General features: G+C 47.6%; 1 protein-coding gene and 1 long non-coding RNA gene across 7 annotated transcripts in view; one reads left to right on the plus strand and one right to left on the minus strand.

The window, feature by feature from the left end:
- Positions 1-43: 43 nt before the first annotated feature.
- LOC133259586 (uncharacterized) lies at positions 44-8,582 on the minus strand. The gene is made up of 3 exons (XR_009740457.1): positions 7,420-8,582; positions 7,028-7,210; positions 44-417 (listed from the first exon to the last, which is right to left on the minus strand). It is a non-coding gene; the product is annotated as an uncharacterized LOC133259586 (long non-coding RNA).
- A 101-nt stretch (positions 8,583-8,683) lies between these two features.
- DNMT3B (DNA methyltransferase 3 beta) overlaps positions 8,684-20,334 on the plus strand; it is a 34,288-nt gene continuing 22,637 nt past the window's right edge. For all 6 annotated transcript variants that reach the window (XM_061437254.1, XM_061437257.1, XM_061437255.1 and 3 more), the window contains exon 1: positions 8,684-8,989. The gene's annotated coding sequence lies outside the window, so the exon portion shown is untranslated. The remainder of the gene's footprint in view (positions 8,990-20,334) is intronic.

A 20,334-nucleotide genomic window follows, 5' to 3' on the forward strand; every position in this document is an offset into this window, starting at 1 on the left:
AGAGGGCAAAGGAGGCCCCCAACCCCCACCCCTGCAAGTGAAAGGGGTTCATTAAGAAGTCCTTTCTCAGGCTAGAGGATTCCTGCTGGGAATTTCACCAAGGGGCTAGGTTCTCCCCAGGAGAATGGTTGACACTTTAGGCTCTGATATGTCAAAAGACATCTTTTTTTTTTTTAATTAAACTTTTTATTTTGACATAATTGTAGATTTACTTGCACTTGTAAGAAATCATGGAGAGAGACCACCGTATTCTTTTTCGAGTTTCTCTCTGTGCACAGATCCCATCTTGCAAAGCTAGAGTGAAATCTCCCAAGCCGGATACTGACGTTGGTGCAAAGATACAGAACATCTCCATCACCACAGGGATCCTGCATTTTAACAGAAGGAACAAACTCCAGATCCTCCTTCTGCCAAAACCTAGGGGGAAAATGCTATGGATATTTTTATGTTTCCATTGGTGATTATCCTCATCATACTTTCAATATTATCTTCTTTATTATAAAAACATGTAACAAAAGCCACAAGATTACAGTTACCCTAGACTCTTCAAAACACCTAAGTTATTAAAGTCATCAACAAAGGAAGGTGAAGGAATTTTTCCATATTAAAAGACACTGAAAAAGACAAAGTGACTACATGAATGCAATGTAAGATCCTGGATGGAGGTAAACGATTGCTATAAAAGATATTATTGGCACAACAATGCGAATATCCTTACTACTACTGAACTGTACACATAGACATGGCTAAGGGAGTTTCCTGGTGCTCCAGTGGTTAGGACTCCAAGCTTTCACTGCCAAGGGCCTGGGGTCAGTCCCTGGTTGGGGAACTAAGATCTCACAAGCTGAATGGCACAGCCAAAAAGTATTTTAAAAGAATGAAAGAAGATGGTAAATTTTATGTGATGTGCTTTTCTTTTAACCATAGTTTTTAAAAATGACATTATTGAGACAATTGATGACATTTGAATACAACTTATAGATTGCATAATAATATTGTATCAGTGTTTAATTTCCTGTATTTGATCTTTGTGTTTGATTTATGTAAGAGAATGTCTTTTTTTTCTTAATACAAGCTGAATGTATTAAGGTAAAGAGGGATGAAGTGACTGAAGAAAAGAAATGAGGAGGGGATAGTGCAAATATGTCAAATGTTAACAGTTGGTGACTGGGTAAAGAATATACATGGATTCTTTGTATTATGCTCGCAACTGTTTTGTGAATTTCAGTTTATTTACAGAATATATTTTAAAGGAATTTTTCTCACATCCTGTCACATGATAAATTATTTTCTATTTTAACTAATATATCTTTGAGTACTCATTCTGGGAGAGGTGCCTGGCATTTATGCATTTTCTTCCTTAATCCTCTCAGTAACCCTACCAGGAGGTCTTAACTTAACCTTGGTCTTTTTTTTTTTTTTTTGTAGAAGGGGGGATACACTTAGAGAAGAAAGGAGCTAATCAAGGACATTGCTGATTAAGGGTAGGACTGAGGTTGAAACCTCCCAAAGGTGTTCTCAGGATCCTTCTGGAATGGCCTAATAGAATTCTTTCTCCATATATATTTTTTTGAACCATGGACTCATGTATACAGAGCTTGCTAGGTGGTGCAGTGGTAAAGAATCAGAATACCAGAATACCAGGCAACCCACTCTGGTATTCTGGCCTGGGAAATCCCATGGACAGAGGAGCCTGCTGGGCTCTATAGTCCATGGGATCACAAGAGTCACAGCTTAGCGACTAAACACACACACACATACACACACACAGTTTATAGCACTTAGCATCTTGCCTTTTCACTTAGCAGTACATCTTGCAGTTCCCTCCACATCAGCATTTACAGACTTGCTATTTCCTTTATAATAGCTGTATAGCCTGGATAAATCCCACCTGATCTAACCAGGCTCCTACTGATGGACACTTACGGTTTATCCACGTTTGCACTATTACAAACTTATGAACAAAGCTAGAGGGGACATTCTTACATATACAGATAGTTGTTCTCTAATGAATGGAATTGCTGGGTCGGTACCTTTTTTTTTTTTTGGTCAGGCCACTCATTCCCTGTGACCAGGGATTGAACCTGGACTCTGGCAGTGAAAGGGCCAAGCCCTACCCACTGGACAACTAGGGAATTCTCACTGGGTCAGTAGCTTCCATTTGGGAAGGATTTGCCAAACGCCCAGGAAGATTTGGAGTCAGTTTTGTGAATACGTTTGTCCATTCATGGGACACGTCTTTATTGAACACCTATTATGCAGCATGGTGCTGGATGCTGGGACAAAGCAGTGAGCTAGACAAAAATGCCCTGGTTGGGAGGCTATTAAGGGCAGAGGAAATGAAGAGCTTAAAATAGGAAGATTTAAAAAATAGAAAGATAGTAAATCAGGACCAGGTCGGAAGCAAATTCACGAACACATGGGTCCGTGGAGGCATTACTGATTAGTTTTTAAATGGGCTCTGAGCTTGCTGGAAGCCAGGGGTGCATGCGTGCATGCTGTTACTTGAGTTGTGTCTGTCTCTTTGCGATCCTGTGGACCAAGGAAGAAGAGTCATTCCACTTTTAGTTTATCCTTATGCATGTAAATGAATGCAAACAATCTACTGTTAGACTCCCAGGACAGTTCCAGTTTTTTTACTTTTATATAGGATGTGGTGATGTATTAATACTTATTTGTCTGTTTAATAATATTTCTCTAATAAATCTCAAGATTTTTCCTTGAGACAAATTTGAGAAGTGGAATTCCTGGGGTAAAGTTTAAACCTGTTTAAGATCCTTGGCATTAGCTCCAGTGGACATTTACACTGTCCCCTCCAGAAATTTGCTTCTTAAAGGGCCCTTTGGCACTTCCTAGTTTTGAGGGTGGGGGTGATAATGCCTCTACCCTTTCGGAATCTCACTGCTTATTTCAAATTCAAGGTGGGATTCACTTTGCCTGAGAAAATGAGGCCTTGGATCCCTATTGTCTGCTTTGTTTTTCTCCTCAGGATGATTATAAAGTGAATGCCTGGCTTGGGCCCCAATTTAGGGCTGCAATGCAAATTACTGCTGGGTGTAGTGAAGACAACCTGGGTGTAACCTTGGAGGAGTCCCTGGGGAACTTTCTCTTCTAGACCACTTTGATTATCTGAAACCTGGAGGAGCCTACTGATTCTTTGAAGTAGCAGATATTCTTTTTTTTTTTTTTTTAACTTTTTATTTTATATTGGAGTATAGCCCATTAACAATGTTGTGTTAGTTTTAGGCTGACAGCTAAGGGACTCAGCCATATATATACATGTATCCATTCTCCCCCAAGGCAGCAGATACTTATTGAGCACCTACTCTGTGCCAGGCTCTGTGCTAGGTGCCCCGGACACAGCAGTGAACAAGACAGGCTACTGCACTGCCTCCGTGCAGCTCCCAATCTGATGGAGGAGACATGCTGTATTTTTGAAGAGTCACTTTTTATCCAAGGGTCACATTTATCCAAGAGTCACTTCCTGGATAAATGCCAGGAAGAGAGTAGGAACTTGTGGGCAGGTTCAGTGAGGATAGGGGTAAAAGAAGCCAGGCATGAGCAGACAAATGAAAGTTAAGCAGAGTCCTCAGGCCTTGAACAGATGACTTAAACAACCCGATGGAAGTCCTGGGGCCCTAAGCATGTCACCCAGTCTTTTCCCACTACTCCACAACTCACAGTCACTTTCCAAAGCCCAGCCTGCAGGCAGGGTTATTGCCACCCTGTGTATATGGACTTCCTGCAGATTGGAGGGAGAGGGCCTGCCCAGAAGAGATAAGGGCAGGTCTGGACAAGGGGATTCCATCCCTTCTATGCTTATCCTGAAATAAAAGAGGAGGCAGAGTCCAGATCCGGAGCAAACTCAGGAAGTAGAATCCTTCCTTTCCAATCCCTCAACAACAATTGTTATTATTACTACATATCAGATGGTGATGTTCTATATCTTGATAGGGGATGGGTTACACAGGCATGCGTGCATGTGTGTGTGTGTATGAATGTTCAGCAAATGTACATCTGAGATTTCTGTGTATCAGTGTGTGTAAAATTTACCTTGGAGACAAAGCAACTGTAAACAAAAATAAACTCCAGTTAGTGATATGCAGGTTGAAATATTTAGAGGAAGTACACTGATGTCTGCAACTTATATTTTGAAATGCTTCTAAAAGTAAGATGGATAAAAGTATAGATGTGTAAGCTGGGTGGTGGATATAAGTGAAAGTGAAAGTCACTCAGTCTTGTCTGACTCTTTGCGACCCCCATAGACTATACAGTCAAGGGAATTCTTCAGGCCAGAATACTGGGGTGGGTAGCCTTTCCCTTCTCCAAGGGATCTTCCCAACCCAGGGATTGAACCCAGGTCTCCGCATTGCAGGTGGATTCTTTACCAGCTGAGCCACGAGGGAAGCTCGGTGGGTATAAGAGTGTTCTTCATAATCTCTTTCAACTTCATTGAATACTTGAACGTTTTCATAATAAAATGTTGGAACATTATAAAAATAATAAATTGTTATATAGTCAAGTCACTTGTGACAATTTAACAGTAATTCTTAAAACTGAAAATGTCTAGGAGCTCTCTGGTAGCAAGTCAACAAGGGCAGAAGTCTGGGTGTTCCTGTTGAAAAGGGAAGGTAAGGAACCCACTTTGCAAATGAACGTGGCCTCTAATGACACTACAATTAAGACTGAGTACTTTTCAATGGGGTTCTTTCACATACATGGGCTCTGTGAAATCCCCGCAGTCACTCCTGGAAGTAGGCATCACTATTATTATTATTCCAATTAGAAGGGGAAGAAGACTGAGGCTCAAACTCCTTAGCATAGCACTCGAGGAGTGGGGGTGGGGGGGGGTCACAGCGAGTGGGGGTTGAGCTGGGAGTCTAGTCCTGAGCTGCCACCCACCAGCTGTGGCTCAGCCTAACTGCCTCACTACGCAGAGTTTTGTCTGTAAGATGGAGCTCATCCTACTAGATTCCGCTTGTAGAGGTGAACTGGGCTGGCCTCAGCAGCTGGGAGCCTAAGGGACTGGGTTGTGTCACCCTGAGGAGGAAGGGTGGATGTTCATCTCTGTACCAGCCAGGGGCCCAGTGTAGCACATACTCATCATTAATAACAAGGTAGTTTTTTAATTTAACAAGCACTTTTATGGTAGTTTATATGTTCAAAATGCCTTCCATGTATTAACCCATACAGATCTCCCAACAACCCTGTGAAGGAATTACTACTTTCATTTTACAGGTGAAGAAATTAAGGCACACAGAGATGAAGTTACTTGCTCATAAAAATACCGACCATAGGGACTTCCTTGGTGGTCCAATGGCTAAGACTTCGAGCTCCCAATACAGAGGGCCCGGGTTCCATCCTTGATCAGGGAACTAGATCCCGCATGCCGCAACTAAGACCTGGTGCAGCCAAATAGCTAAATAAATAAAAATAATATAAAAAAAAATACCGACCATATACGGAGAGCCTACTGGGCATTAGACACTTTCATGTGTTATTGAAAAGCTGCAGCTGCTCTAAGAGCTGAAAAGAGGATGGTATAATCCCACACATATAGAATATTTAATCTCAACACAGGCAAAAATCCATCATCGGTTGATTTATTAGCATGAGGGCATTAAGGGTGTAATAATGCATGTGTATTTTTTTCTTTTTAATGTTAATTTTTTTAGGAGGAGGTTTTTAAAATTTGAGATAGTTCCTAATTTACAGACAACTTGTAAGACTAGCATAAGGAACTCAAGAATGTCTTTTTAACCAGATTTTCCATTTGTTTACATTTTTGCCCCATTTTCTATCCATTCTCCCTCTGCCATATATATGCATATTATTGTTTCTGAACCATTTTATAGGCAACTTGGTGATAACATTGTGCCCATTTATGCTTTAATACTTTCCTGTTTATTTCCTAAGAGTATTCTCTTTATGTTATTTTGTTGTTGTTTATTTTTTTGACCATGCCTCTTGGCTTGCACGATCTCAATTCTAGGAGCAGGGATTGAACCCAGGCCAAGGCACTGGAAGCATGGCTTTCTAACCACTGGACCACCAGAGTACTCCCTCTTATCTATCTATCTATATATCTTTTTGATAACAAATGTACTTTAATCACAGAATTTTTGTTGTATCCTTAATAAATATTGATTGGCATCATGATTATAATGACTGTGATGTGTCACAGTAAATTTTTAAGTAAACACTGTTGCACCAGTATGCAACCAGAGGAAAATCTGAAATCCTACTCAGGTGTGTTTTAAACATGAGTCAGAACATGGTTTAAATGGGGACATATCCACCATGGCTTGGCCCCTGTTACTTTTTCCCTCCTTACTCCCTGTGCCCTGGCCACATTGGCTTCCTGTCTGTCCCTCCCACATGCCAAGCTGGATCCTGACCTGGGTCTTCCCCTGGCTACATCATTCCAGCCTCCATTTTATCTTCTTCCCAGATTTAGCCACCCTCCCCAACCATCAGGTAAGCTCTGAACCTTCCCTTCTGAATTCCTAGTCAGGTAGCTGCCACATAGCAGGTGCTCAAAGTCAGGCTACATGGTTGACTCACTTCACATAAGTCCTTCTAGTCTCTGGGCCTCAGTCACCTAATCTGAAATGAGCACCCAATTCTCCCTGCCTTCATTTCTCGTGGAGTGGCTGAGAGGCTCAAAGGAGGTAGTGAATATGACCAATGAACTTTGGAAACTACAAAGTTCTGTGCCACAGGGAAACATGCCATTTTTGTTTCACTTCCTTTCCAAATGACAGGACAGAGACCACTTGCTTATTCAGACCTTGTCTGTTTTTCTTCCTGGAGTTAGGCACTTTGATGTCCCCAGAAATGTCTGCCATGTCCCCCCGAACCCTACTCTTTGTCATCTTTACTATACCTTCCAGGCATTCCTGGTGGTATACAGACATCCTTTGACCCATGGAGGTCTTAGAGCTTATGGATCAGAAAACAGAGACCCAGCAGCCCTCCCCACAGACCCACCAGCTTCATATATAATTTCTTTCCTCTGAAGACTTACCCCAGATGGTGAGAACAAGCGGCAGGCCCTCTTCAGAGATCTTCTTGCACCAACTGACTGGAACCCAGTTTTGGATGTTTGTGCCAGAAGGTCAAGGAGTTCCTGCCACTCATTTACATGAGGCTTGCCTGGTCACTGAGCCCATCTCACTTTCACACTTCCAACATCAAATAGCTATACGTGCTACAGAGAGAATGAAATAGGAGTGAAGGAGGGGACTATTCAGGTTGCTTGGTCAGAAAAGTCTGTCCAGAAGGTGACACTTTTGGAGAGAACTGAATGGTACAGAGATCTGGAAAAAGAACACCCAGAACCAAGCTTGATGTATTTGAGGAACAGCAAAGATTAGAAGATTAGAGTGAAGTGAGGGGAGGGGTGAGGATAGGCGGTACCTGGGAAGGCAGGCAGGAACCAGCTCAGCTAGGGCCTTTGCAGCCCATCGTGTCATCATTCATTTGCTCTCATTCATTCAACATTTATTTGGCATCTACTGTGTGCTAAGACATACTGAGACACTGCTCTCACAGTTGGATACATAGACACACAATGTTCTGTGCTCAGTCTCTCAGTCGTTCGTGTCTGACTCTTCTGTGACCCCATGGACTGTAGCCCACCGGGCTCCTCTGTCCATGGGGATTCTCCAGGCAAGAATACTAAAGTGGGTTGCCATGCCCTCCTCTAGGGGATCTTCCCAACCCAGGGATCGAACCCAGGCCTCCTGCCTTGCAGATTGACACAAAAATAAGCAGGTAAGTAAGTGTAGATGCCAGGTATGGGAAATATTAGGAAGTGCTGTTTTCCAATAGTTCAGTGCCCCTTTTGGAGAAAGAAATGGCAACCCACTCCAGTACTCTTGCCTGGAGAATCCCCTGGACAGAGGAGCCTGGCGGGCTACAGTCCATGGGGTCACACAGAGCCGGACACGACCGAGCGACTGACACATAATGTCCCTTAAAGGGCAGAAGCCATCAAGACCTGCTAACAGTGGGGCTTCTCCTTCAAGTAATGCCGACTGTAACCCAGAAGCCAGCCAGGGACCTGACTACCTTGGCTCCTCCGCTCTCCCTCCCATCCGCTCAAGATGGCCGACAAAGGCCCAGCAGGGTGGGAGGAAGGGAGAAAGGACTAGTCCGAGGGTCCAGAGCGAGTTGACTGACCCGCGGGGGCACCGCAGCGCCCAGGTGGCCTTGCGGCTGGGAGTTGGGGTAAAGGGGAGACCCGGCTGCTGTGTGACTCTGGGGCGGGGGACGGGGTTCTTCCTTCCCTGGGCCCCCGGCATCCAGACCAGCCCGTGTGTTCTGGGTCGGGGTGGGGATCGGGGAAGAGGGGCCCCGGGAGGAGTCTCGAGAGTTGGGCGACGTCTGCGGGGTCCCCAAGACGCGCCTGTTATCCGGGTGGAGATTTAACCGACCAGTGTGTGTGTGGGGGTGGGGGGGCGAGAGGCGGCGCCTGTGGAGGAGGGGCGGAGGGGAGGCTCCGGAGCGATTTCAAATTTCCCTCGTCCCCGCCCCCCGCCCCTCGCGCTCGAGGCCCTGCTCTGAGTGGCTGCGGCAGGGGCGCCCCCGGGCGGGGGCGGGGCGAGTGCCGGGCCGGGGTTACAAGGGGACTCGGCACCGCCCCCTCCCCACCCACTCCAGCTGCCAGGTCCTGCCCGCGCCGCTTCCTCGCAGCAGCCGCACCCCCTCCCTAGCCCGGCTGCCGCAGCCTGCGTGGACGCCCCGAGCGCCCCCCGACGGACGCCACCGGCTCACTGGCAGGCAGGCAGGCAGGCAGGCAGGCGAGCGGGCGGCCGCGCCCGGCCGGCAGCGCGGGGGTTAAGTGACCCAAGTAAACGTAGCTCGGCGATCGGCGCCGGAGATTCGCGAGCCGAGCGCCCCGCGCGGCCGCCCGCCGGCCTCCCGCCCGCCTGTCCGAACCCGCGGCTCGACCCGCGGAGCCGCGCCCGAGCCAGGCTCTCGGCAGGTGAGCGCCCCGTGGCCCCCGGGGAGGCTTGCCAGCCCGAGGGCTCCGTGGGCTGGTGGGGGAAGGGACCGTGGAGGGGTCCAGCCACCGCAGGGAGGGAATCCCGTTCCGGGACGTCCTGGGGAGGCGGCTCCCGTACGGCTGGAGACAGGGCATGGTTGGGGAGGAGAAGTCCCTGATCTTACTGCGGGGAAATGGGCAATGAGGATAAAATTGGCGACGGGGAAGGCATGTGTATTACAGGGATACGAGTGAAAGGGATACTTGAGGTGTTCAGGAGACCCAGAGGAGGAGAGAGGATCGTCCCCAGGGAGGGTGCTGGACGGCCTTACTGGGGTCTAGAGCCGAGGGGAGGAGGTCTCCTACTGGAGAGAACTGGAGTTAGTGAAGCAGGGGTATTTTTACCTGGCCTCGGCTAGAGAGAGAGAGTCTACTTGGGAAGGGGAACGGTACAGAAGAGAGTTCTGTCGAGGAGACGAGCGTCCGTCCTTTACGACTTGGACCCTGGGGGTTCAGCCGAGGGACTTTTTTTTTTTTTTTTCCTTCTCTCCCAGGGACGGGGGAGAGGTAGTGGATGGGCGCGGGAGAACAGGTGGACCGGTATGTGAGCGCTTCCCAGGGGCGTGTGCCAGAGGGGCGGGCTTGCGGGGTCCTCCCTAGGGGACCTACGGAGACCGAGGTGCGGCGGGGTTGCGGGGATGCCCTAAGGAGAGGCTGCCTTCACGCTTGTGCACACCTGGCCGGGGAGGAGCCGGCCCGGTGCGGCGCCTCCCTGCCCAGCCACGCTGCCTGCCCTGGGGCCTCACTTTCCATTTTTCCCCCTCTTCCAAGGGTCAGGCTGGTCCCACTTCGCAAACTTGCAAACTGAGGCCTGAAAACCTCCAGCACTACCTCGGTGCCCAGTGGGATTGTTTGCCGCGGGTGGGTGGGTTTTGAGTCCCACTTTCAAGAAGAGAAAGTGGAAGTTAGGGAAGAGCCGGCAGAGGTAGCAAGTTAGCAACAGAGTTGCTCTTCGGCTGGGGTTTTCCTGCTGGAGTCACTCACCTGTGGCAGGGAAGGGCTGCAGGAGTTCTGGGCTCAGGCCAGGTTGTCCACGCTGCCTCCTTCACTTACCTCCCGGGCGGAAAGAGGCTGACTGGGCCCTAATGCTTCCCCACCCCAAGTTGAGAGGCATATGAATTAAAGAGAATTAAGGACAAGGTTATGATGTGTGACTTTCTGCCTCCTGATTTCTGCATGCTGTGAGTTTTGGCGAACTGGTGGCAGTTGTTTTAGGGAGCCAGATCCCTGCTGGCGCCCACATTTCCAGGATCCAGGACACTGACCTGCCTCTGTTCTCCACCAGGACTGCTGTGACTTCTTGCACCCCAGCCACTGGAATCCCCAGGTGCAGACTTGGTTTTTCCAGCTTTGAGATGATGCTACCTATTTTATAGGGCTGGCATACAGTAATCTCCCAATAAAGTCTTGCCACTCCTTATCTATCATGTGGGATAAGTAGGCTGCTTCCTTTAAGGGGGATGCATAGATCTTTGGCGTGTGTTTAAGTCTATCCATGTTAATCTGTGGCCCTCTGTGCCTTATTACATGTGTGAAATAGGAACCGTCATACTAATAACTCCAAGTTGGGTAAGAAGGAAACCAGTTTTACACAATTTAAACTCTAACCCTCTGTGTTCCTCAGATGATGCGATAATTCCTATCACATTAGGCTTGGGTTAGGAGTCAATACGTTAGTGCTTGGTATAGCAGGTAGTGAATGGTATTGTATTAACCATTAGCCCCTCTTTTTAGGGTGGCCATTAATGAGAATTGGGGAGGATGCAGGCCAACTCTGCCATCCTCTCCTTTCCTCCCACCAAGGTACTCCTCTCAACTATGGAAGGTTTTCCAAATCATTGTCCTCGATTTGGGAGTTGGCAGGAAAGGGTGCCTTTGTTCCCTTTTGAAAGGAGCAGGTTTTTGTTTTATGGATTGTGGTCATTTTTACACCCCCACCCAAGTTTGGGACCTGCCTTGAGGGTGCAGAACTAAGGGAGAGCCTTTACTTTTCTCTGTTAGGGTGGAGAAGGCTGAGACAAAGGGGCTGGGGTTAGGGCTGGCTCCATCCTGCTCCTTAAAGCCATAAGCATTACCTCCAACCCCTGCAGTTTGCAGGGAGGGTAGGAGGGTATTTGGGAGCTGCAGGGGGTGAAGGGGAGGAGCCAGGGAGGTGGGGCTGCCAGAGGCTGCTTCCTGTCCTTCCTTTCCTCCTGCCATGTGGGGCCTGCAACCCAGAGGGGCCTGTCTCCCTTTCTCATACTACAGCCCCAAGCTCCTTGATGGGGGGTTTGGGTAAGTTCTTCCCAGAAAAACTTCCCTGGAACTAACTCCTTTGTCTCAGACCAGCTCTCCTGCCTGCTGTCCCTCCAGGCTCAGATACTTTTCCATTTCACCCAAGATGATCCACGCTAAATCTGAAAGGCCGCTTGGTCTGACACCATGGCAAGTGCTTCTACCCCAACCCTCCAGAAAAGTACAGGCGCACTCTTGGTGTTGAGTTTTAAAATCATGAATTTAGGGTGTTTTTAGTTTAGTTTTTTTTTTTTTTCCAGTTTCATGGCAGATTAGGGCTGCAGGAGTACAGAATTCCTCATGTCAGCACCCTCTTTGTAAAACGATGGGCTCATATTCTCACAGGGTCAAAAATTTGCCGCTGATGGAACTCGGAGAGATGCAGGTACTTCGGTAGCCTGATGATTAGTGCTTTACAGAACTTTCACATCTGCCGCTAAAAGGGAAAAAGCCGAGTCCAGGTGTTCAGATGTATCTGGCTGTGGATGGAGGGAAGTGGCCTGGTAAATGCAGAGGGAGCCTGCCCGTGGAGCCCCTGTGCTGATTAATACCTGTATGTAAAGTGAGTGAAGATTTACATACCCCAGTAGAGTTGGTAGGAGGATGAAATGGAATCCTTTTAGGACTTAGGCATTTTCAAAATAAGTTAGGTGGGGGCCCTGAGATATTGTAAAAAGTCTGGTATGTTGTAGGTCATGTTAGTCACTGGAATCAACATACTCATGCAGCCTGGGCTGCCAAATCAAATCAGGATTTATATCCAACTCACTACATTTATAAGCTAGTGACCTGAGCCTCAGTTGCTCCATCTGTAAAATGGGGATGCGTTGTTGGCCAGTTAAGGGAATGTTGAAGTCAGTTGAGATCCTATTAAAAAGTGCACATAATGAGGATTTAATAAATGTCACATTGTGTAGTCAATATTGAGATGATGGCTAATGGTCATTATTTACTTGCTGAAACAGTTGGCATTCCTGAGGAAATAAGCAAAAAGTGAGGAGGATCTGTTTTGTGTAGGGAATTAGAGTATTTTATCAAAAGGATTTCCATTGTGTTTGATACAAATGAAAATCAAATTTGCCATGTTCAGATGCAAAGAAAAAACAGATCATGGCCTGTAATCTCACAGGCCCAAGGTAATCAATGTTTTACTTTCATTTGGGGGCCCTTTCAGTTTCTTCTAGAAGTGGAGAAAGCGTAGAGAGGAGCAGCAGTCCATCCTAAGCAAAAAGACAAGAAGCCAGGGCAAGTGCAGTGTGGTGAGGAAAGGCCCTCCATTGGCGAGGTTTCCCAGTGCACTGGTCATCTGGGGCCAGCTCCCCACGTGGATGGGAGGACCTTTTACAGAACCATTGGCCTCTGCTCATTGCCCAGCTCAGCCTGACCACATTTTTCTAAATAACTTCACCTGCAGAGGTTTTTCTCTTTTCAGAGTAATTTTTTCTCCTTCATATATATATATATATAAATTTTATTTTTGGTTGTTCTGGGTCCTTGCTGTGTGGGCTTTTCTCTATTGTGGCAAGCAGGCAGTCTTCTCTAGTTGGTGGTGTGTGGGTTTCTCATTTCAGTGGCTCTAGAGAGAGTACGGACTTTAGTAGTAGCAGTAGGGCTTCTGTCTCAATGGCCTTTGATAGTCTATGAAATTTGTGGGTAGAGCATTAGTCATTGAGAAATTATGAGCAGGAAATTAGAAATGCCTTGTTAAGAATTGATGGGTGGGAGAGGTTGTGGGGAAATGTTCTTAACCAATTAATTTCCTCTCGGGGACAGATGATGCTGACCAGGTGTGTATGAGGAGCTGGTACTGGAGGAGAAGGGCTCAGTGTCACTGAGGGTTCCTACCCTAAAGTTGAGGGAATAAATTTCCTTGAGCTATTACACCCCTTGTTTTTTGTACTCTGTACAACTCATCAGATGCGGCACCTCCTGGCCTGGTCAATTTGTCCTTAGTTCTGCTTTCTGGTGTCCTCAGCTTTTGTGCTTTGAAGGGTTCCTGTCTTAAGAATTTCACTTGTAATGGTGTCTTCATCTTGTTTTTGGACACATCCTTTATCCCCTTGTTTTAATTTTAGTGTGTAGAGCTCCATCCAATATTTCTGAGTGTCTTTTTTTTTTTTTTTTACTGTTTTTGTTTTTCATATTTTAGTTTTGAACTGTACCTCTGTATTCAGAAGGATTTAAAACTGGAGGCTTACTGTGTGGGACATGGACTGGAACTTGTCTCTGGGTCTCCCAAAATCTGAAGGTAGCTCTCTGATATTGGTATGTCTTATTCCCCATTCCCTGGAGCAGAGGGATCGTCCAATGCCCTGCCCAGTGGTACAGGTCTGGCAGCTAGAAAAGGGACTGGGGAGTTATCAGTCTGGCATTAATTTTTCCCCTGAGTCAGGTCTCTTGTGTTGCAGCCTGGGTGGAGAAGTCATTACCTACCTATTTCTTTATCCTTTCCTGTACTTCCACCTTCTGAGGTTAATGGGGCTTCCTAAGCAGCATTTATTTCCAGTTGCAAATGGGCCTGCTGGGGCCAGAGCCAGGGCCTTCCACTGCCCTTCAGCTCCTGGAGAAGGGATGGTGCCTTCCTGGTGGATGTTCCCAGCGGCCAGCATGGTGCTGGGGTGTGTGAATGTGTGCTGGGTGACACCAAAGCAGGCCTTGGACAAACCTGGGTGTCCTGTGGCTGAAGCACTGGAAGCGGAGGAGATACTGCAGGTGAGTGGAAGGAAGCCTCACCTGGGACACAGATGTGCAGTGTTAGGCGGGATGCCTGGATGGGCAGGTGCTGTCCTCAGGGATTTTCTAGGTTACCAGGGAGGCAGCAATAGGATATGGACAGTCCTGAGCAAATGTGCATACAGGTACGGGTGAAATCGAGAAAATCAATGAAACTTTAAGGTTGGCAGGCGTGTCCAAGCAGATATGAGCATTTATTGTTAATGTATCATGATTAAAAGAGGTGTCAAGGGCTAAATACCAAAAAGAGAAGTGAAACCAGAAACATCCCATGTGTATAGGGGACATATATAGAAGAGGTAGAGTTGGGTCATACTAGTCATTGTATGTCTGACTTTCCTTATGGAGAAAATTGAGCGTTCTACCTTATACCATTCAAAAAACTTCAGATTGACTAAACTTAAATGATCATTTTCAAAAGTGACATTTTAAAGTTGACTTTTTGATTGTAAAAGTCACATGGGGATAGATATGGTTGTCTATTCTTCCACAAGCTACCTTGCTGAGAAGTTAAAAAATGCTGGAGGAACATGGCTTAATATACACAGTAACCTATTAAACGCGATTGTATTGTTAGGTGGACTTTTTCACTTTACATGGTTTCATCTAGAACCAGCTGCCCTATTCTTTGCCTCTCAGTGGTCTCCCCAGTGTGGCTGCATGTAATTTAGACAGTCTCCCATTGATCATTTGTTGGTAGCTTTTACTTTGACAATGAAGGCAGTGCCAGTCTTGCCCACAGGTTTTGGGAAGAACTTTGCACTGAGTGGATTCCTAGCAGTAGAATTCCTGTATAACAGGATATGGACACTTGGCACTTGAGGTCATACTGTCAGATTGCCATCTTCAATACTGAATCAGTATCCCCACAGCATTGGTATATAGATGGGCTGAGGTTTTAGGCAATGGCAGTAGCAACAGGTGCAGGCTGCTGCGAGGGGCAGAGCTGAGGGAGTGACTTTGAGAATAGTGGTCTCCTTTCTCCATTCCTGCTGGGAAGAGGGCAGAGGACACTTTGGCTGGATTTTGCCTAGGGGAACAAGGCCGCAGGAGTGGGTATAGCAGCTCCCAAACCCTCAGCCTCAGGATGCCCCACATGGCATTCTGGGTGACCCATGGGTTCCCTGTCTTAATCTGCATGACCTTCCTAGGGCTTCTCAAATAACTTTTAGGCAGAAGGGACTAGTTGCTTGCAACTTGTTTCCATAGGGTAAAAAGTTTGACTCCAAACTCCAGTTGAAGCTCTCATTTCAGATCTTTCTGTAAGTTCCTAGGTTTTCCTGTAAATTATCTAGAAGGTAATGGTATATAATTTTATTGCAGTCTATTGACAAATATCCAGATGTACCAATGTTTCTCTATAATTTTGCTATTAATGAGCAATGTTGCAAGGAACATCTTCATAGCCAGCTTCTCTCATACTTGCCCAGACTGACTACTGGAACATCTTCATAGCCAGCTTTTCTCATACTTGCCCAGACTGACTACTGGAGTCAGTCCTTACTAAGATTCTGATAAATGTGCCCAGGACGAACTATTATCGCACAATGACAGTGGTGCATGTAGCCATGACCCAGAGGCACTGAAAAATTCTCCAAACTTGAGTCATCATGGATGAAGGGATGCATCCCTTTGTGAGCCTAAGCTGGGAAATCTGGCACGACAGCACACGAGACTGTGTAATCTCCAGGTTTTAAGGTTTTGCCATCTGCTTTGGGATCTGTAGCACCAACCACCTAGGGAATTAGATGAGGTCACTTATTGCCTAGGCTGTATGACTGAGGCTTGAGAAGGACAAGGAGGACATTTTCTTCCCGTTTCCCTGTGAACCTGATCTTTTTTATGGAATTCACTGGAGATTCCTGATCAGGCATAGGGAACTGGGACCCTGTGCTCTGTCCCCAGCCAGGGGGACAGCTGTTTCGTCCTCCTTGACTTTGTCTGTACTGTGTCCACTGCCTCCCTTCTCTTCACTCACCCGGGTGAGCTGTCCCTCCCCGGCCGTAAACTTTTTAAACTGTTTAAACTTAAAAACTGTGCTTACTGCATTGTTTTATGATGTCTTTAAGATCTGCCCCCTGGACTAAGGCCTCAGTCTCCATCACTCAGTCACTCTGGGAACCTCATCAAGGAAACTGCTTATCTGTTTCCTCTGAGCTTGTTTCCCCATCTACAGAATGGGGATCATAAGAGTGACTAACTCTTCTGTGGTACATGCTGAGTGCTCTAGCTCAGCCATTTTGGGAAACAGCTAAGAATACTTGAGCAGTTCAAGGGGAGGAGTCAGGAGTCGATTCCCCTCCCACAGGCCAAGGAGGAACTTTTTAAATAGGGGAGGTGGGAATGTCTTTCACCCTCTCCCTCTTTTGCTTTACAAATCTCTAAACCCTGGGTGGACAGAGTCGGTCAGGGATGCCCAAGGTCCTCCCCTGCTAACCTTGCCATCAGGCCCACCATCACCCCCTTCCTGCACTGGAAGTTTAATTAATGCAATTAACATTTACAGGGTGCCAGGAAATAGTTCTGCTGCTGGTACCAGCCTGGAGGAAATGAATGACGTTACTTCTCAGGTTTATAGCTGGGTTGCGGGGAGTCCCTGGGCCGCCTCCTCCCTGAGTCTAATTGGGGGTGCCACCCACCCTTCTGTCTGCCACATTGCATTTGGACACGTCTGACCTGGTTCAGTCAGGACACAAGCATCCTGCACTAATGAGGCAGGGTCTTGCAGGGGGAACCTTGCCTGTGAGCCCACCCAGCACCGCTGACCATCCCGAAGTCACGTGCTGGACCCCAGCCTCTGGGAAAGGGTCAGAGTTCACCTGCATCTCGAGGTTGGACCACCACCTCCTGTGAAGGTGAACAGCTGGTGTAAGTCCCTCAGCCATACAGCTCCCGAAGCTCCTGGAACGAATGGTGCATTGTTCATAACTCATCTCAGGCACAACAGTTCCAGGCACGTGCCCTGGATTGCCTGGGCATGAGTTTGGCACTGCCACTTTGCTGGGTGACTTAATTCATTTGAGCCTGTTGAGAGCAGGTTGATGAGAGGACTTGCCTCGGGTTGGGGTGGGGGTTAAGAGGTGTCAGTTCTGGCTTTAGCAGACAGGAGGGGCCTGGGACATGCTAACAGCCAAGTGGCAAGTGTTCTGGAGCTGGTATGTCAGCCCCTCTGGGAAAATCCCTGGGGAAGATGCCACTGCTCAGGATTGGGATCGCTCTAGATAAAGGAGCTGGCTTGTGCTGGGGGCCACATTATCTGGGAAATGCCAATTTTGACTCATTAGAAACCAAACAACTTAATGAGGGAGATGTATTATCTACCATTACAAACCAATCCCTAGTGCTAAGATCTTCCTGTTGCCAAAAGCAGGTAGTTAAAATTCACGCCTTCTTGTTTAAGTTCCCTGGGAGCATTCTTTTAAGTGAGTACAAACTATGTTGCCTAACCTCAGTTTGCTCATCTGTTATACAGGGATAACATTAATGGTATGTAAGGATTAAGTGAATTCATACAGGTAAAGCACAAGGGTGCCTGGCATATGGTAGTAAATACTGAGAAAAGTGATCAAGATGTGTGGATCTTCATGAGGAAGCCTTTGAGAGAAGCCCTCCTTGTTTTACCTGTGGTTTCTGAAATCTGAATACGTGATAGGGCTTCTAAGTTGAGGGCCTAACAGTAGCACATGCCTGCAGCTGTTTGGGTCATGTGTATAATGTGGAGGAAATATAATGTGTGTAAAATGTCGAGGAACCGAGCTGGGCATCTTTAAATCTTGCCAGTTCTGGACTCTGGTGTGTGTGTGTTGTAACTAGTGAAGTGAAAGTGAAAGTTGCACAGCCGTATCCGACTCTTTGTGACCCCATGGATTATACAGTCCATGGAATTCTCAGAGTCAGAATACTGGCGTGGGTAGTTGGCTCCCTATTCCAGGAGATCTTCCCAACCCAGGGATTGAACCCAGGTCTCCCGCATTGCAGGTGGATTCTTTAGCAGCTGAGCCACCAGGGAAGCCCAAGAATACTGGAGTGGGCAGCCTAGCCCTTCTCCAGCTGATCTTCCCAACCCAGGAATCTGTCATTGCAAATTCTGGGTGGTGAAAACTACAGGGAAGGAACTTGTAATGAAATCACATTGAATGATGCCACTGGAAGTAAGACTATTTTACCTACCTAGCTCACCCCAGGGCACCCAGGTAGTTGGTCATACAGCAGGTTGGTTTCCTTCCCTGAAATCTTCCTCCAGTCCCTGTGGGCAGAATTTTTCTAGGGGCAGAATTTTTCCTGACTGTTGAGATCTGGCTTTGGGAAGGAGCTCTGCTCACATCCCTCTAGCAGGCTGGCAGACAAGTTGGCACTGCTGAGGCCCCAGGGAAGCCTGAGGTGGTTAGTCATAGTTAATCATTGTCTGCTTTGGGCTGCAGGCTCCAAATGGGTCTGTCTAGGAGAGAGATTCCTTTTGACCCAGGTGGGGACTGTCTGAGGGAACTCTGAGCCCCGCATAAGAGGGAAGGAAGCCTTGTCCCTTGATTTCAGCCTCTGACCTGCTACCCCCTCCTGACTGTCTTCAGTCTACCCCTCTCCCCTCCCCAGAGCTCCCGGGGAACCTCCTGGTGTCATGTACCCCATGGCCAAGTCTCCCACCCTCTGCCAGGCCATCCAGGTTACCTAGTTCACTAGTCTGGCCTGAGGCAAAACACTGGAAATTAATGATTACTCTGAACCACACTCCAGCAGTTTTCCTGAGATACTGGCCACTTGGACTCACAGGAACTGGCCGTGGGGTCAGATAACCTGTTCTTCCGGGTCAGGGCTTGAGAGTAAAAGGGCTAGAGAAGCCGCTAATTAGGCTGGGTTAGGCATTCCTTCTTTTCCTTGGGGCTGGTGAGATTCCTTAATACGTATTGAGAGAAAATACACTGGGAGCTGTGAACCTGCACACTCTGGACCACGTGGCTTAGTTAAATGCTCTGTATCAGTGTATGCATTTGTGACCCAGGCAGTATTTTTTTTTTTTTTCCTCCTTTTCATCGAACTGCTCAGAATCCAGCTTGCAGAATCTTGGTCAAACCCTGGGCTCCACAGTGAAATAACTAACCACTGGACTGCCAGGGAATTCCAAGACAGTGTTTCTTTAACTTGCATATTGATTACCCAGGGATCCTGTGCAAATGTTGATTCTGATTTAGTAAGTGCCTGAGAATTCTGCAGCATGATTCCATGGTCCCTCTGCCTTGTGGGGAGCATCAGAGGTCTACTTATCACACACCCACACCTGGGGGATGGACTGATGCCCAGGGTGGAATTAAGAATCCATAGGACATTGCATACCTGCCGGGATTGGGGGTTTGGGGGGGTGGGGGGGGTGCGATGAGAAGTTAATCACTGAACCCCACAGCGCCCCCTGGTGGGTGTGCTGGCAGCATCCCCACTGCAGCTCACAGCCCTGTAACCTAGATGACGCTTCTAGAAGGTACCCTGGGAGGCTTGCTTGGGTCATTGGGTACTATGTGGTGAGTCCGTCTCCCATGATAGGGAACACGGACCAGGAGTGCTCAGCGCCCATAGGCAGCTTCTAGAAGGTACCCTGGGAGGCTTGCTTGGGTCATTGGGTACTATGTGGTGAGTCTGTCTCCCATGATAGGGAACACGGACCAGGAGTGCTCAGCGCCCATAGGCAGCTGTTTGCTGGGGAAACTTCACAAGCAGGGTTCCTGTGGCACCAAATACTTAACCTCCATTTGGGGCTTCACCCTTCCTCTTACATGTGAGGTTTTTATTTTTGATGTTGAAGATTGACCAGGTCTGTGGGTTAGTTTTCCTGTTCTATAAAATGGGCCCACATCACATTAAGAGGAATAAATGAGAGTAAGGTACATGTTCTTGAGGCCAATGTTGCAGGCAGTAGGGCCAGGTCAAAGGTCACACAGCCCTCCAATGCATGCCTGAAGACCCTGGCTGGAGCTGGTCTTAGCTTAATAGCCTAGTGATGATGCAGTTACCAGGGTGGGCAGGGATGGGGAGGCAAAGGCCCAGAGGTGGGGTGGGGTTGGAGCAGATGAGGAACATGTCCCTGGTTAACCCGTCCCAGTCCTTCCCCCTGTGTCTCCTCCATTCGTTCCCTTCTTGGGAACTTGGGACTCTGAGCCCCAGCTGGTAAGGGAGGAGGAGAGTGAGCGACAGGCTTGCAGACCAATGGGCCCCCGAGGTTGTGATGGGGCGGGGCTTGTGCTGCCATGGAGAAGAGAGAAGCTGTTCTGTGGGGGAGGAGGGGACGGTGG

This window comes from Bos javanicus, chromosome 13 (assembly GCF_032452875.1).
Source record: "Bos javanicus breed banteng chromosome 13, ARS-OSU_banteng_1.0, whole genome shotgun sequence".
Lineage (NCBI taxonomy): Eukaryota > Metazoa > Chordata > Mammalia > Artiodactyla > Bovidae > Bos > Bos javanicus.